This window comes from Lethenteron reissneri, chromosome 64 (genome assembly GCF_015708825.2).
Source record: "Lethenteron reissneri isolate LAM-NWPU_2019-01 chromosome 64, ASM1570882v1, whole genome shotgun sequence".
Taxonomy (NCBI): Eukaryota; Metazoa; Chordata; class Hyperoartia; order Petromyzontiformes; family Petromyzontidae; genus Lethenteron; species Lethenteron reissneri.
In genome coordinates this window covers 301676-315002 of record NC_083842.1, presented here as the reverse complement: position 1 = coordinate 315002, position 13327 = coordinate 301676, and the positions used below count along the sequence as shown (strand labels likewise).

At 51.7% G+C, this 13327-nt stretch overlaps 1 long non-coding RNA gene across 1 annotated transcript in view; it reads left to right on the top strand.

Annotated features, from left to right (window-relative positions):
- Nucleotides 1-10954: 10954 nt before the first annotated feature.
- LOC133359080 (uncharacterized) overlaps nucleotides 10955-13327 on the top strand; it is a 45449-nt gene continuing 43076 nt past the window's right edge. Inside the window, exons 1-2 of the long non-coding RNA XR_009757147.1 lie at nucleotides 10955-11084; nucleotides 11333-11600. This is a non-coding gene — a long non-coding RNA (uncharacterized LOC133359080). The remainder of the gene's footprint in view (nucleotides 11085-11332; nucleotides 11601-13327) is intronic.

The following is a 13327-nucleotide window of genomic DNA, read 5'->3' as shown; positions in this document are numbered from 1 at the left end:
TGTCGAACAATACCATCAGTCTAATAGACAAGGACCACAGAACTTGTTTTATTAGGAAAGTGTTCCATTACAGGCGGACACATACAAATTGAACACGGTGTCTGCTGTACAAACTAAACTGGCATATGTTTTTGTAAAGTCCATAGATGCTGAAAGATGCACAATACCAAGCTGGACAGGTTTACATACATTACTTCAAGGTGATGGCACTCTGCAAAAGTCAGCACTGTGTAATAAAGGACTCTTGCACTGGGTCTGTTTCCGTTGTCCTTTATTGTGGTTCGTACAACCTTGCCCGCATGGGGTCTCGCTCAGAGTCTCCCCCGTCTCCCGCTCGGCAGCCCCACTGCTGCCGTCCCTCCTGCAGACTTGCTGCTGGCTCACTATGCAGCCCCGCTGCTGGCTTTTCACACAGCCTCTCTGCCTCCGACCTGCAGCCCCACGGCTGCTCTCTATACAGCCCCGCTACTGGCTCTCCGTCTCCTCCGTGCCCGGACACCGCTGGCCAACGGTGCCGAGTCCCGACCTGTGGCGATCACGCCACTTTCCACCTCCTGCCCTGCGTGGCCTCCTCCTGTCTTTATTCCCACACTCTCCTCCAGCCCTTCCAGTTCCTGCCCTTAAAAGCTCTCCCCCTCCCCACGTGACCCTAACTCCTCCCACCTGTTACGTCACATCCACGAGACCATTTACGCTCGCATTACACCACCCTCCCCCGTAGAGAAAATTCCAGCCGTCCTCGGCTGAAACAGAACAAGCAATGCGAGCGACCACCAACCATCAGCCGTGAACGGACAACGGAGAATACAACGAATATATTCTAGATTTGAAACTTTCGTGACTGCAAGGATTCATATTCTTAGGTTTACCGAAAAAACCTAAGAATACAACGAATATAACAATAACAACAAGAACGAGAACAACAATCAACGAAAAGAAAGGGATTTCGAACGCGTGCAGGTCGCCGGCCCGTCCCGGACGAGCGGCGGCCCCCCTGCAGACCGAGAACGCGACGGGGTTTTAGGAGCGACAGGATCAAAACCGCCTGTCGCTATTGGAGGCCCGCCAACGCCAAGGTCCCGTTCCCCCGAAGGACCAGAGTCCGGGGTGTCCCACAAACCGTGTCTGTGGTGGGGTTGGAAGGGCGGCGGGTCAGGTGTCCCCGCAGCCGTGGTAGGCCCACTCAGAGCAGAGTCCGCTGCCTCCTGCAGTGTCACGGCCAGTTTGTCTGTAGAAGGCACGACAGGCGCTCTTGCAGGGTCAACAGGCACAGGCAAGGGTGCGTCGGCAGCAACAGACACCGGCAAGGCAACATCAGGAGATGACGCATCCGTTCGAGGGGCCACGTATGGTTTCAAGCGAGATGTATGGATGTACCAGCACCGAGATCCGAACCAAACGCACGCGGACTGCGGGTTAGGAACCTCAATGAGCCTAACAGGCCCTTGCCATGGTTTATGCAATTTAGGGGAGGTTCCTGTTCGCACCTGCGGGCAATGCAGCCAAGCCATGTCCCCCACCTTCCAGGGGCACTTCCCCTTCGAGCGTCGAGCGCAGCGTTCGTTTCGGGCCTGGGTTTTGGCAGTAGCCACTCTGGCCCCCTCCCTCGCCTCAGCGACGCGGCGAACGGCGTCCTGAATGTAATCGGGGAGAGGCTTAGTAGGTCCACTCACTCCCGTTCCCAACTGCACATCCATTGGCAGCACGTTTTCGCGACCGTACATGAGAAAAAACGGAGAATATCCTGTGGACGCATGAGGCGTCATCCGGTATGCCGAGAGTACCCCAGGGATGTGCAAATCCCAGTCAGCTTGCTTCTCATTAACCGTGTGACACAGCATGGCTGACAGCGTCCGATTTAGTCGTTCCACCATGCCATCCGTCTGCGGGTGGTAGGGGGATGTCCGGATCTTTTTGGTCCCCAGAGCAGCACACACCTCCCCCAACAATTTAGAAGAAAAATTCCAGCCCTGATCCGTGAGCAGCCTCTCCGGCGCCCCTTTGTCCATGACATATCCAAATAGAAAGGCGTCCGTAATGGACGCTGCCGACTGGTCGGGCAAGGGCCAGGACACCAACTCGTTAACTCGAGACACTTGTATAGACTGTATCGGCGGCACATATGGGTGTTTAGGCGGCTTCCACCGGGCACACTCGGGACACGCGCGAACGTGCCCGACGACATCCGTCGTCATGCCATGCCAGAAGTAGTCTCGCTGCAACGTCAACAAGGTCTTCTGCACCCCCAGATGTAATAGCGTGTCGCAATGCAGAGTCCTAATCAATTCGTACCGTAACGACGACGGTACAACCAGACGCCAGCGATCATGTAACCCCTCCCTCCACATCAGCAGTCTGTCGCAGAAAGCGGCCCCCAGCGTCCCCCCGGAAACCAGTCCCCCCCCCTCCCTTTGCAGCCCGACTCCACAGGGTCCCCAACGAGTCGTCCAGCATTTGTTCACGAATCCACACAGCTCGTGGAAGGTTCAGAACCCCATCGGCCGGTCCCGGGCACACTGGAGCCTCAGGCACCTCGACCGCCAACGCAATAGGCCGAAGGGGGCTGCTGGGTCGGCGTACACCTATGCGTACCTGACGCGCAAGCGCAAGGAGATCCTTGTGGTAACCTGGAGAGCGCGTCCGCATTCGCGTGACGCGCCCCCTTCCGATGTTGCATTTGGAAGGAAAACTCCTGCAGAGTGTCCAACCATCGTGCCAGCTGGCCAGATGGTTGGTCTACCCTCAGAGCATATTGTAAAGCCGCATGATCCGTGCGCACAATAAACGAACGGCCGTAGAGATACGGCCGAAATTGGCGGAGAAAATAGACAATGGCCAAAAGTTCACGGTGAGTGACGCAGTAGTGGGTTTCCACGGGGGACAAGACGCGGCTACTGTACGCCACCACGCGTTCCACACCGCCTTTGGATTGTGACAGAACGGCCCCAATGCCCGTGTCACTCGCGTCAGTGTTCAGAATGAAGGGGTGATCAAAATCGGGATAGTCCAATGTCGGCGCCGTTGCCAAAAGATCGCGCAGGCCCTTAAACGCCGCCTTCTCTGGCGGTCCCCAACTAAATTTCCATCCTTTACACGTAAGGAGGTGCAGAGGCCGAGCGATCATTGCAAAATTGGGAACGAACCTACGGCAATATGAGGCAAACCACAAGAAGCGACGCACATCCCCCACCATGGCCGGGGTTGGCCAGTTGCGGACGCACGCCGTCTTCTCCGGAATCCGTGGCAACCCCGTCGGCACTGACTATATGTCCCAAATAGCGCACGGACCATTGCAATAGGTGACATTTCTTAGGTTTAAATTTCAGATTGGCGGAGCGCATCCTGGCGAACACCGCCTCCAGTCTCTGTAGATGTTCGTCAAATGTGCGGCTAAAGACGATGATATCGTCTAAATATATCAGACATGTCTCCCACTGCAACCCCGTTAATACCAGCTCCATCAACCTCTGAAATGTGGCAGGGGCAGCATTCAACCCCATTGGAAGACAATTAAATTGAAATAGGCCATGCGGTGTACAGAAAGCAGTCTTTTCCCGCCAGGACTCATCGAGAAGAAGCTGCCAGAATCCCGAAGAGAGATCCAGCGTCGAAAAGAACTTCGCCCCCGACAAGGCATCAAGGGAATCATCCATACGCGGCAGGGGGTACGCATTCGCCACGGACACTTTGTTTAATTTGTGAAAATCGACGCAAAATCGCAAGTTGCCATCTTTCTTTTTCACCGAGACTACAGGCGCGCCCCATGGGCTGTTAGACGGAGATATTATGTCCGCAGCCAGCATGTCATCCACTGCTCCACGAACATGGTCTCGCTCCGCCGGGCTCATCCGATGCGAGTTCAACCGAATCAGAGCAGCATCCCCTGTGTCAATATGATGGGAAAGCAGGGAGGTGCGTCCCAAGTCCAGATCGTCGGAGCTAAACACATCGGAATAGCTCAACAATAGCGCGCGAAGCGCGGATCACTGTTCCCCGGTCAGGGATGAATTTTCTCCACACAATTCGGCGACCCAGCGATCATCTTGGCCCACAGGGCCCAAAACTCCGCCAACCACATCTCGGCGGCTCAGATCGTCCTGGGCCATGAACGCTGTTGTGGCATGGGCCACGACCGTTCCGGCCGGCACGCAAACATTCTCCGTACTCCCATTAAGCACCTGCAAAAACGGCTGCTGGTCCGGCCGGATAATAGTTTGCGCCCCGACCAGCGCCAATCCGCCCGTTATGGTTGCGGACGGCGATAACAAAACCCCAGGCGCTCCTTCCCGACCAGGCACCGGTTTCCGATATCGCAAGGGGATAAGCATCTGTGAACCAGGTGGAATGTCAACAGATACTTCGGACAGCGCCTGTACCTGGCAGACCGGAGCGGGTCACCCCCAGGGCGACGGCAAAAATGTAATTTTTCGACCCCCCGGTAATTCAATGCAATTTTGATTAGCTCTTATTAGAATGGGCATTTTGGCCAGAAAATCAGTTCCCAACAAACACGGAACCGCAAGGGACCTCGAAATCAACACAGTTCCCGAGGCCGACACCCCCCCCCCCCGATGGATATATTGGCGTCCACCTGGCCCACAATGCCCATACTCCCCCCGTTCGCTGCTACACAGGAATCGTAAACCGGGCGCACTGCGTCCGGCGGGATGCCCAACAGATGGAAAATGACATCCGATATAATCGTCGCGGACGCACCGGAGTCCACTAAAATGCGCACGTCGACCCCTTGTATAGAACCCGGCACAGTGGACGAACCAGTACCGGCCGCAACAACCCGCCATGCCAATTTACGCCACTGCGTTACCAAGAGACATAGGCCAGTCGGCGGCCTCCCGTTGTTAACGACACCCGGATCGCGCGGCAACGGTGATGAATGAGGTGCCAAGCCTTGCCGGGTGTCTGCTGCGCACCGACTTGTCTGTCCAGGAGGGTCCTTCCGTGGCACGTCTGCGGTCGAGGCCTCCTGCTGGGGCAGCCCCGGGATACGGGCCCAGCAATCCCTGACTAAGTGGCGTTTGCGACCGCAGCGGAAACACTCGACGTCATTACGACGCACAGCACTCCCCCCATCCCAACGCTCCCGCGTCGGCGGCGCAGATCGCGGCCCCGGCCCTCCCCGGGCAGGCCACTGCGCAGAGGCGGCCATCAATTCCTGCGGGACCCCCCCGTCAGGAACGTACACTGCCTTCTTGGGATCCCAACGCACGGCACCCCCTTCCACGATGGGCCCCCCCGTCCACGCCGTCACCTGCTTCCAACGGCGCCGATTAAACTGGGCATCCAAACACTTCACAGCAGCCTGAGACGTCAACTTCTCATAGCCGCACACCGGCATAGGGATCCCCAAATCTCGACAGCTCAAGCATTTTGCCCAAAATAAGGGGTTCCAATAGGTCAGGCTCCGTCTCAGGGTATGCGGCCATGGCCAATTCCAGGACAGCACCCCTGTATGCCACCGGCGACTCTTCGAGTGCCCGCTGGCGCTGAACGAATCGTCGGTGAGCGTCATCCGGTGGCTTGTACGCATCCGCCATCTCGTCAAAAACCCCTCTCAGAGTCTTTTTCTTCTCGGCCTTGATGGAACGGAAAAATCTGACCGACTCATCGACGAGAAGAGTTGGCAGAACTTCCAGGGCCTCTGCCTCCATCCATCTGGCGGAGCGTACCGCCGCCAAAAATCGGCAGGCGAATGCACTCCAGTCGCCTCCAATTGAAAATTCTTTAACTGTTGTCAAGTGACGGCTGCGGGTCCTCGCTCCGCTGTCCTCTGCAGACGGCGCGTCGCGTGGCATGTTCAAGATGGCGTCGCACCGCAACGTGTCAAAGATGGCGGCTTCCCGCCGCGGAGGGTGCAAGATGGCGGCTTCCCGCGGTTCTTCCCCTGCCACGCCCAAGATGGCGTCCTCGTGCCGCGTGGCGGAGGGTGCTGGCGGCGCAGGCAAGGCCCTGGTTTGTTGGTCCCCCCCGGGCCTCCCCGAACCCATCGCCGGCGTGACGAGGTCGCACAGTTGCTCCAAGACGGTCTTCAAAGTCTCCAGCTGCGCCGCCATCTGTCTCCATCGCTGGTCAGCGTCCCCCGGCGCGGGCGGATCCACCGAAGCGGCGACCTCTTGCACTCCCGGGCCACCACTCGTTCCCGCGTCGATATCTCCCTCCATCGTTGGCAGCGCCACTGCCTGAGGAAGGTCGTCATCGTCAGAAGATGTAGCAGACGATGGTGCGTGGATATTTTTTCTTCTGAGCTGTTTTGACATGCCGTTTCACTTCTGACACCAGTGTAATAAAGGACTCTTGCACTGGGTCTGTCTCCGTTGTCCTTTATTGTGGTTCATACAACCTTGCCTGCACGGCGTCTCGCTCAGAGTCTCCTCCATCTCCCGCTCGGCAGCCCCACTGCTGCCGTCCCTCCTGCAGACTTGCTGCTGGCTCACTATGCAGCCCCGCTGCTGGCTCTTCACACAGCCTCTCTGCCTCCGACCTGCAGCCCCACGGCTGCTCTCTATGCAGCCCCGCTGCTGGCTCTCCACTCAGCCTCTCTTCCTCTGACCTGCAGCCCCACGGCTGCTCTCTATGCAGCCCCGCTGCTGGCTCTCTGTCTCCTCCGTGCCCGGACACCGCTGGCCAACGGTGCCGAGTCCCGACCTGTGGCGATCACGCCACTTTCCAACTCCTGCCCTGCGTGGCCTCCTCCTGTCTTTATTCCCACACTCTCCTCCAGACCTTCCGGTTCCTGCCCTTAAAAGCTCTCCCCCTCCCCACGTGACCTTAACTCCTCCCACCTGTTACGTCACATCCGCGAGGCCGTTTACGCTCGCATTACAACTGTATTTTCTTCCAGTCATTGAGGCTTCACCGACAGAATTCTGAAGCGAAGTGTCCAAATTTATAATCAGCTAGAACTGGACCATATAGTGTTAGTTTTTGACGAAGCTATATATGCCAAAGCTCAGCAAATCCGCTGGAAAGATGATGACTTTATTCAGCGTAAAGTGATTAGACTAGGTCAATTTCACACATGCATGTCCTACCTGAGCATTCTAGGAAAAGGGTTTGGAGATGCAGGACTGCAAGACATACTCATTGAGTCCAAAGTTGTTGCCCCAGGATCCATCAATGGAGTGATCAGTGGTCATAATTACAACCGCAGCATGAGGGCACACAAACTTCTGTATGAGAGTCTGCAATGCATGAGACTTCTCACCTTCTTAGATTCTCTGCCACAAGAGGAGAGATATGAGTGTCTGGATGCCATCAATGAGATCAAATGTGCATTCCCGGACAGAACAATGGTTGTTTTGTGTGCAAATGAGATATTTGACAAAATGTGATCGAAATATGAAGACTTTGTTAAAATAAGAAGTGCAGAAAACCCAACGTTTGCCTTCTGGAGTTCATACATCGACATGGTACAGATACCCCTTCTATTTGTGAGAGCAACACGAGAATCTGTCAACAGTGCGCTTGATGATGGCATGATTTTTTGCGTACGATCATGTAAATTATGCTAGGTATTTATCTTCTTACTTGCTGGAAATGATCAATTTGCCCCTCACACATCCTTCTTGCCACAGTGAGCTCAGTGTTGAAGGCCAGTGGACTGCCCAACGTCAAAGTGTCCATGGATTTGCCTCGATTGTTTTGTGACCAGGCCATTGAGCAAACATGCAACAGAGATTCCAAGACAAAGGGTGGTTGGACAGGGTTAACACAGAATCGGGCTGCAGTATATCGCTGGATATTGTCACAATATGAAAGGGCTGCCATAGCAAGACAATGTGAGGCAATGGCAGGTAAATCTCCCGATATAAGGAAACGAAAAGATCTTGACAGCACACAAATTCATGCTGATGAAATGGCTGTGACCAGAATAATTTCCACCCTAGATTCCATGCTGAATCCTTTTGACACACACCAAGATGGCATTATGTGTCATAGCTTTGGGACAGTAGCAGCTGAAGAAATCATGTGGTATTTGCTCGCAGCTCCAGAAAAGGGGGAAAATGCTGTCAAAAAGTTTATGGACCAAAGACTCTTATCATCATCAGTTGACATATTTGCTCCCATAAAAACACAAAAACTGAAGACCTTTAGTGACCAAGCAAAGACAAAGAAGAAATCTGCAGCAGGCAAAGAAGTGATTCTACGTGCCGACAAGAAACTATTCTCCAGATTACTCGTCATAGGTCAAAGTAGAAAAATTTACCTGCGGGAAATTCTGTCATTCAAGCCATTCGGTCAATACCAAGTACCTTTGGAGAGCTTGCAGAGACCATACTGCAGTACATAGTCAAACTTGCTCTGAAACACAACTGTACACGGATAGACTTTGTGATTGACCAGTATCCAAACATGAGTATTAAAAACCTAGAACGGTCACGTAGAGCTGGTGGTGGTACACAACTGGTGAAAATTTATGGAGTGGATCAGAAGACACCAACACAATGGAAAAGTTTCTATCAGATGGAACAAACAAAGAAGCACTGGAAGAATTCCTCTACGTTGTGTGGCGAGAGGCTGATCTTACCACTGTGGGAAATGACTTAAGCTTGTACACTGCGTGACTGTAATGGAGGGTTTACATACTCTCAGTGCTGTTGAAGATCTGACATGTGATCATGAGGAATGTGACACCAGGGTGTTTTTACATGCACAACATGCTGCACAGGAACATCAAACTGTAGTCATCAAAAGCCCTGATACTGATGTGGCAGCGATTGCTTAAAGTCTGCAGCCGGATTTACCATGTAGGTTGTATTTTTTCACGGGGGTTCGCAACAAAACAAGGCTCATTGACTTAGCTAAGGTGTCGTCAGCTCTCGGCACAAGTGTCTGTTTGGCACTTACTGGGATCCATACCTTCTCAGGTTGTGACTCTACAAGTGCCTTTTATGGCAAAAGCAAAAGGCATTTTCTGTTGCTTGTAAGAAAGAGGAATATCTGACTGCTTTTACAAATCTGGGTAGCAGTTTTAACCTAGATCAGTCTACCTTTGAGCTACTTTGCACATATGTGCCACCTGTATGGCCAGTCATCTGCCGAAAATGTCAACGATGCAAGATACAAAGCATTCTCTATGGCATCGTCAGCTTTTCCAGAACTATTCATGCCCCCGACAAGTGACGCCCTGTACCAACACTGCAAAAGGGCAAACTACCAAGCAGCCATAATGAGACATTCTCTGAAAGGTATAATGTGTGCCCCTTCACCCGTTGGCAATGGATGGCACCTCGAGGATGGTGAGTTAACAGTGACCTGGATGACTAGAAATCCTGTTCCTGAAAGTGTGTTTCAGGCAGTCCACTGCAGTTGCAAGCACAGCAAATGTGAGACTGGAAGATGTTCCTATATGTCTGCAAGACTGTCTTGTACTGATTTATGTCGATGCCAAAATTGTGCAAATGTTTCACAGAAAACAGAAGAAAGACCTACATGGGATGATGGCTCTGATAGTGATAGGGATGATACCGATGAGTAATTATGCGCTGTGTTATAATTTAAGGTGATTTTGAGCTGTAAATAATCTATGGTAGAATTGTATTTTTTTGGCAGCATTCCAAAACAAGGGGACAGTGCAACATGTCGAGTCATTTCAGCCAACTTGGGCCAAAGTGTGCTTATATTTGTATCTTTCTGTGATTACACAGTACCTACTGAAAATGTTGATGTACAAAACATCACAGTTTTGCTAAATTTAAAATGTTTATGTTTGATTTTGCTTAGTGCCAATCCGTGAAGTTTAAGCATATTTTCTACAAATGTGCCCTATTTCATGGTCTACATTCACACTTGAGTATATAATGCACCAAAACCTGTCTCAAGTGTTTAGGTACATGTATAAGTGTCAGTTTGAGAGATATTTGGTGTTGCTAAAATGTATATAAATAAAGTTACAAACAAAACCGGCAGCATAAGATTTTCGTTTTTTCCAATTCACAATTATATACATTTATGGATTTTGAAAAAAAAACTGCAGAGTATTTTGCGGAGAACTTTAAACATAAAGTCGAAAATGGTTTTGTCTATGAAGAAAATCATTTAAAAAGTAGTTCCCAGGTGTGGGAACCAAAATCATTTTCTAGCCACTTTTTCCTAGTTCACCTTACGGCCTAATAAATGTTATTTCGTAATCGACTATGCCTAAAAAGTAGAGACAATTACTACAAAAGATTTAGAATTGAGTAGTTTTTCGAGATTGTTCCTCCCCACAAAGAAATCAGTCCGTCGTGGCCTGTTTCGCCTGTGGTCGTTCGTCTTGGTGTCTAATCGATATTTTGTAGTCATTTTTGTATTGCTTTAGTATAAATACATGTTTATTTTGATAAATTTGCAATTTTTTCTGACTCTATGTGAAAGAAAATATACAATTTCGCCCGTTTTTTCATTGAAAATAGCTACCTTTCAAAAGATCAATGTCCTGGTCACAAAAGCTTAATTTGTGGGAAATAAGAGGCATTTTATATACATTCGAGGCATAAGCAATTAGGAAATAATACTTACTACCCAGGAACAATTTTTTTGATACACAGTGTTATCTGAATTTGTACTGGGCATCCCCTAAGTCGACTCAGCATCTCCATGAAGTGGTGCTGTAGTAAACATCGCCACTGGGAAGACAAAGGCGGTCAGACGTGCGTGGTGCTGGCCACCCACCCCCTCTGTGTGTACCACAGTGCCGACAGCCTTCAGAGGCAGCTTGCTACTCGCTAACAGCGCCTAACCCCTTAAGCTGTTAAGGCAAGACGGGGGATATTTGTCTTTGTATTCTTACGTGTGTGTATAGGTTCAAATGTCTGTGTACGTGCGCTATTGGAGACCTTGGTTAAATTGTTAATATTTACTCAGTATGAACATAAACAATTAACATATATTTCCATGCATTGCAAGGATCTTTATAAGTCAGAATATTCTCTAGCCCTTCTAGAACATCGATAGCATTCCCATCACTTAGCTGGCTAGCCCCTTCTGGAAAATAATCTTGAGGTCTTTGATGATGGTGGCGATAGTGGTGGTGGTGATGATGATGATGGTGGGATCTCTCTTCATCTTTACAACAGAGGTTAATGGTGAGTGTGCTGGTGATGGTAGTGACGATGATGGTGGTGGTGATGGTGGGGGTGGTGATAGAGGTGAAGGTGCCACTCACTCACCCACCCTCTCACACACTCACAAACCAACTCACCCACTCACCTACCCACTCACCCAACCGCTCACTTCACCACTCATCCATCCACTCATGCACCCACCCACTCATCCATCCAATCAACCACTCACTCACTCACCCACCCGCCCACCCATCTTTATCTCCCCACAGCAGCAGTCTGCTCCACTCCATTCAGCAGCACGTTCAAGGACGTTTCGGCGTCCCCCGGAGGGATCCTCATCGGCGTTGGGGGCAACAGAGACGTCAGCATCTGGTCCGGTTGTTCTTGGCGATCAATGGGGGCGATGTTTGATCAGATATCGACCGGTGGCCGAGGACGGGGTGCCGCAACATCGAGCGGAGACCTCTACGCGTGGGCGAGAACCGACGCCGGGAGCAGTGTACTACTACCATCGATATGCGTGGTACCACGTTATGTGTAAGATGATGATTTGCTTCTGCCACTGCTTTTATTATTAGTACCAATACTGCAAGCATATTATTTTAAAGTAATACGACACTTATTCATCCACCCACCCACTCACCCACTCAACTCACTCTCTCATCCACTCACTAATTCACTCAGTCATTCATCTACTCACCCACCTACCCACTCACTCAACTTTTCACTCACCCAATCATCCATTTGTAGAGGTGCTTAGACACACTCTATTCGGTAACCTGCGGGGCATTATGTAATGAGAGGGGAAATGCAGTGTTACCACTCTGGGACCAACGGCCGGGGTCAGGGAAAGGTGGGAGTGGATCGTAAATACACTTTCCCGCCATACCAACGGCCAAGGGTCAGTTAAGGTAACAGAGGATCGAAAACAGAGTCTAGAGAACCAATCAGAGGGTCGCACGAAGGAGCATGGGATTGGATAAGGACCATTACAAACGGGTATAAAAGGGCGAGCGCCCGCCAGTTCTCCTCAGACAGATACTCAAGCTAGCCCAAGATGGCTAGGACCCTGGACCAAGCCTTCCACCTCTTCAAAGAGCTAAGGTTCAGTGTTACCAGTGGTCAAGGGGAGAATAGGTCCTGGCAGGCAGGACCCTGGCTCCCCAGCCTTCCAGCTCTTGCTAAGGCTTGGCACGACCTGTGATCAGGGGACCCACCGAGCCAGCGGTGGGTCAAGCTAGCCTCCCCTAGGTCCCAGCTGGAGGACGCAAGGGTAGCGGGTAGACGGAGAATAGTCCCCGCCAGTTAGGAGGATGTCCCTCCCTAGGCTAGCCGTCAAGAGCCGTGTATAGGTCCTGCCAGGTACGGAGGCTGTACCTTAGGCTACGGGTGAGGGAACCGCATATCCCTCTGTGTGTGTATAGGGACTGTGTATGAAGAAAGACAATAAACCAGTGTGTGCCTTAAATAAGTTTCTTCATCTGTTATTTACAACACTACACATTCACCCACCCACTCAATCACCCACTCACTCACTTATCCATTCACTCATCCACTCACTCACTTAACCACTCATTCACTCATCTGCTCACTCATTCAACCACCCACCCACTCACCAACTACTCACCTATTTATCCACCCACTCACTCACCCACTCACCCACTAACTAACTCTCCTACTCACCCACCCACCCACTCAACCAACCACCCACCCATTCACCCAACCACTCACTTAACCACTCATCCATCCACTCATCCACCCATTCACCCACTAACCCATTTACCCACTTGTAACGGGTTCCGGAGACACTTGTAGATGTAACTTCTTTATTACAATACAACACTCCAACAGTCCTGATACTCTGTTACAGCCTAGGTACACAGCCTAGCTACACAGCCTAGATACTCTAGATACTCTACTCTGGCTACGCTCGCCCTCACAAGGTCGTAGAGTCGGGAGTTCCAGAGTCCCACCACTGGCTCTCACAGCATCCCAGGGTCTTCAGATGGCTGATCGTCCAGGGAGCTCTCCTTTTATGCCTGGTCCAACGAGGGGTGGGGCCGTGTGCGCCACCAGACATCCCACAGAGCACACACAGCCCCCCCCCCCCCGTTGGCGGCGCCCAGGGGATTAAGCGCCTGGGAACTCAACGCCTGGCGCCCAGAGGCTTAAGCGTCTGGACCCCCTGGGAACCCAGCGCCTGGCGCCCAGAGGCTTAAGCGTCTGGACTCGCCTGGGATCCCAGAGCCCCCAGCAGCCCCTCC